Source organism: Molossus molossus, unplaced genomic scaffold, assembly GCF_014108415.1.
Source record: "Molossus molossus isolate mMolMol1 unplaced genomic scaffold, mMolMol1.p scaffold_m16_p_10, whole genome shotgun sequence".
NCBI lineage: Eukaryota > Metazoa > Chordata > Mammalia > Chiroptera > Molossidae > Molossus > Molossus molossus.
The window spans coordinates 43,063,221-43,068,425 of NW_023425345.1; the positions used below are offsets into that span (position 1 = coordinate 43,063,221).

At 38.6% G+C, this 5,205-nt stretch overlaps 1 non-coding gene across 1 annotated transcript; it reads left to right on the top strand.

Moving 5' to 3' along the window:
- The first annotated feature begins 1,032 nt into the window (after positions 1–1,032).
- On the top strand, positions 1,033–1,161 carry LOC118624857. The gene has a single exon (XR_004958521.1). It is a non-coding gene; the product is annotated as a small nucleolar RNA SNORA5 (small nucleolar RNA).
- The last annotated feature ends 4,044 nt before the right edge of the window (positions 1,162–5,205 follow it).

Here is a 5,205-nt window from a genome sequence, read left to right on the forward strand (position 1 = left end):
TTTGAGTGGTCTAGATAATTTCTTAGCAGACTGCCCAGCGGCCTCCCGTACAAATCCTGCATCTAATAATGCCTTACACTGCAAAGTAGCATGTTGATTTAGGACAGGGCTTCCCCAGCACAGAGCTGACATTCTAGTGCGGGGGACTCAGACAATGAACAAATAAGCAGCAAAAAGGAAAGGAAAGCAGTCTAAGGGTTTAAAGGATGACAGGGAGCAGTTGTAGATTGTGGTCAGGGAGGCCTTTCCATAAGGTGATATTTAAATAGAAACCTAAAAGAAGAGAGAAAATGAGCCATGAAAAGCCTGTTTGGGAAATGATGCCTTGTGCGGAAGGAACAGAGAGAAGCGTGCTTACAGTGCTGAAGAACACTAAGACAGCATTAGGCCGGAGGGAGATGAGCAGTTGGGAAAGCGGCAGGAATTAAGATCAGAAGGATTAGGACATTCCACGTTGCTCTGCATGAGATGAGACGTCCATGCAGTTTTGTGCAGAAAGGTAACATAATCTGATTTCGATCGTTACGGGGAGATCAGATTGGCGAGGAGCAGGTAAGAGGCTGTGGCAATAGCTTTATGTGTAGTCTAGGGAACCCCAAGGACCTTTCAGGGCTCCATAAAGTCAAAACTGTTTTCATGATAAGTAAGATGTTGTTTGCCTTTCTCACTGTATTGACACTTGCACTGCTGGTGCTAAAGCAATAATGAGCAACACTGCTGGCACCTCAGCACAAATCCGCAGAGTGGCACCAACTATACTCCTAGTCACTGTATTCTCCACAACCACAAACTTGTTTACATGTCTGTTTCACTTAAGTATGTCTTTGACAAAGTAGCAGAAATTATTAATGTTATTAGCTCTCAACCCTTAAGAACATGTCTTGTGATGAAATGGGAAATACACGTAAAAACTTTCTGCTGTCTATAAAACTACTATTGTTGTCTGGAAGAAAAGCATTTCTGCAAGGGAGTTGCATGCTGAAGTGGCCACTTTTTTCCGCTGAACAGAACATATTTAAAAGAATACTGACCCGCAGCCATGTCATATTGGGTGCCTGCCCCACCATGGCGGGCACTGGGAGGCTCCCATAGAAACACCAAGACTCATGGGCCCTGATCCCCTCTGCTGGGCCTTAGGGATAAATTCAGTTATAAAAACCAAGAAAAAGAAAGAAAAAGGAGGAGGAGGAAGAGGAGGAGGAGGAGGAGGAGGAGGAGGAGGAGGAGGAGGAGGAGGAGGAGAAGGGAAAAAGATAGAAAAAAGCCCACTGACAAACTACCTATTCAGACTTGGATATTTGGCAAATATTTCCTTGAAAATGAACCAAGTGGGGTTGCTACTTGAAGGAAAAAGCTGACAATCTTTGTTGCCAACAATAAAATGAGTGCTGATGGAGGAGTTACATTTTGGAAAAGTCGGCCAGCACAAACCTGATACTTCCCATTAGTTCAGACATTTTCATGAGACTGGTGGTGATTTGTAAAACTATGCTGCTGTTTCAACTAATTGTTTGAAAATTTGTATTGTTCATAAATATGTTGTGTTAACACATTATGGTTCATTACTGTTATTTTTCAAAGAGTTAATAAATTAAAACATAGATTTTCAGGACAAATACTGCACAATTCCCCTGAGATAGTGAAAAGAGTCAAACAGGTAGAAACAGAGGGTAAAGGGTGCTGCCAGGGGCTGGGAGGAGGGAGGAATGGGGACTTGCAATTCAACTGGTATAAAGTTTCACTCATACAAGATGATTAAGCTCTAGATATTTGCTGTACAACATTGTGCCTATAATTAATAATATTGTATGGTACACTTAAACATTTTTAAGAAGGTAGACATCATGTTAAGTATTCTTTGCCCAATAAAAAAAGAAGGAAAAAAAAAAAAAAAAAGGAAAACAAAACAAAACCCAAAACACTTTGTGTGACTTGGGGAAATTTATTTAATCTTTCTGAGTCTCAGTTTCCTTATCTGCACATGAGGAAAATACCAACAAACCTTACAGGCTTATTGTGCATATTAAATTAAAGTGGTAGCATGTAAAGAACACAGTATAGTTACAGGCATATAAATGGCATATTATAGTGGTGTCATTTTTAGGTATTCCTTCTCTTCTAGATTTTTAAAGTTTTGCTCCAACAATATGTCAAACATTGGAAATAAAGTATCTGCACTATGATGTTTTAGATACTATGACTTTTCTATGTTACATTTTATTACAGTATGTTTGCTTAACCTTTGTAGGATTATTCATTCCATATGTGCTAGGGACAAATGGAAAGAACGAAGTAACATCTAGTGTGTACAACTGATTTTATTTAACACAAGTCTAAATCTCAAACATAGGCCTGGGGAGGGGCGTAGAGGGGGGAAAATGTGGGACATCTGTAATACTCTCAATAATAAAATAAATTGAAATAAAATCTCAAAATATGGGAGAAAAAAATTTCAAATCATTACTAATAAGTATTAAATCACTGCTAGGGATATAGGTATTCATTCATTCATTCATCCATCCATCCATTCATTCTTTTCTTCAAGATGAAGTCACTGAGTCCATACCCTAAGTCAGAGACAGCTAGGTGCTTATAATCCCAAAATGGGCAATACAATTTTGCCTTCAAATAATTTATGGTTGCTCAGTGAGAACCACAAATGCCAACAAGCCAGCAGAGTTATAGATACCGTTGAAGATCTAGAGTGGAGAGAGGGAGTACCAAAGATGCCTGTGAGAGATGAATGGCAGTCAGAACAAGTGATAATAGGCTAACTCTGAAAACATGTATGCACTCGCCCGGTGGGTAATAGTGGTAGGGGTTGGGGGAGAGCATTGTAGGGAAAGAGAACGATGTGTGCAAAGTCACAGGGGCATGAAACAGCACACATGCTTTCAGAGATGGTGGACGTTCCATATGGTTGGTAGAGATTTGTGGATAGGAGATGGCAAGGCATCAGCTGTGGCCAGAACATGGAGAGCCCTGTATATTCATACATAAACGAGCCACTGAAAGACCAGATGAAGACCCATCTCTCCTCCCTAATTTCCACCCAAATCTATCTGGGATATAGTTCCAGGAATTGTACTACAGATTTCAGAATTTTTTTTTAGATAAAATTTAAGAAGGTTTTTAAAAGTACTTTGAAACAATTGAATCCCTACCTACTTTAAAAGATGGTTGGCTATGGCGGAGAAATTTCCAAACAGTAGATTCAAATTTATCTTTATGATTCCCAGTGTTTTTTCTTTGCAGTTACATGGTAAATATCTGCGTATATCATCTCAGTTCTTAGGCAATTATGCTGATCCCCTGAGCAGAACATATAAAGTTGGCTCAATTTCAGCATGCAGTTTCTTCCTAAGATTTGGGGGAACTATAAAATAAACTATAAGAAGAGTTTGAGTCTATACAATTCTTACACATGAAAGGCTTGTGAAGGCCTCAGTGAAGAACAGTAAGTTGAACTGAATATACTTAGCAGGAGAGTTCATTTACACACACCAGAGTCGTACAGAAGGAAAGGAAGTACTGGAAGAGGGAAAGATGTAAAATGCTGCCTTACACCCTTTGAGGCTATTCCTTTAGAGTCTTTATTTCTCTATCAGTGGCATACAGAGGGAAGAACGGGAAACATCAGGCTTATTGCGTGGGAAAAATCCCCTTGAAAATATTGAGCACTTAAGTAGAATAATATCTGAAATACATAAGTTATAGATAGGCATACTGATCACTTAAAAGAGAAATAGCTGCCTTGGCCGGTTTGGCTCAGTGGTTAGAGTGTCAGCCTGCGGTCTAGGGAGACCCACGTTCGGTTCCCACTAGGGGCATACACGGTGGTTGCAGTTTGTACCCGGTCCTCGTTGGGTCGTGCGGGTGGCAGCCACTTGATGTGTCCCTTTCACGTTGATGTTTTTCTCTCTCTCCTCTCTCTCTCTCTCTCTCTCTCTCTCTCTCTCTCTCTCTCTTCTTCTCTCCCTCCCACTCTATCTGAACAAAAAAATGGAAAAATGCCCTCGGGTGAGGATAAAAAAAAAAAAAAAAAGAGAGAGAAATGGCAGATGTCTATTTATTTGTTTATTTACCTATTCATCAATTTATATTCCTTCATAAATCTTCTTTAAGATATACCGAGTGCCAACTATGTGCCAGTTTCTGGCTTGAGTAATTTGCTATATTTTATCCTATTTTAAATGTCATCTTTTTTAAAGCTCCAGTTTATAATACTCCATGCTGGTGTATAAAAATGAAATACTGAGGAATAAAGCTAACAGAAGATGTATATGATTTTTACAAAGAAAATTATAAAACTTGTTGAAAGCCAACTCCAAATAAAAGCAGTGATTCACCGTGGAATCAGAGACTATAATATGCAATATGTTAAAACACTAAAAAATCCAACAGGTTTTCTTGTAGAAAATAAGATAATTCTGAAATTATATATATGTATATATATATATACATATACACACACACACACACACACACACACACACATATATATATATATGCATATGACCAAAGGGTTAAAATAATAGTTAAGACTTCCCTGAAGAATATTGAAATCTTGAAGTATGCCTTCTCAAATACAAAAAATAGTGTGCATTGGTGGTAATGTGGTGAACATAGCTGGCTTTCGAATATAAAAAAATTATAAATTTATAATAATTGACGGAAAATTAACTCAAGGCTAAACAAATTGATTAGTGAAATAAAATAAGGAGTCCAGAATTAGATAAAAGGACTTTAAAAATAAATTATGATGGAACGGCTGGTGTGGCTCAGTGGTTGAGTGTTGACCCATGCACCAAGAGGTCACTGGCTCGATTCCTGGTCAGGACACATGCCCAGTGGGGGGCATGCAGGAGGCAGCTAATCAATGTTCTCTCATCGACGTTTCTCTCTTTTTCTCTCTCTCGCTTCCTCTCTCTCAAAAATCAATAAAGGAAAACGATTTTTTAAAAATAAGTTATACTGGAATAATTTTTTATGCAAGTGAAAATTATTGAAATTGAATACTGTCTTACATGTATACTCTATTAATTATCTGTTGCTGTGCAGCTAATTACCCTCAAATTTGGGAGTACAACCAATAATGAATGTTTATTTCACACAGGAGAGCGTATGTGGTGGTTCTGTCTCAGTCTCCTATGCGGTTGCTGTCAAAATATTAGTCAGGGGCTTCAGCCTTCTAGCGGCGTGACC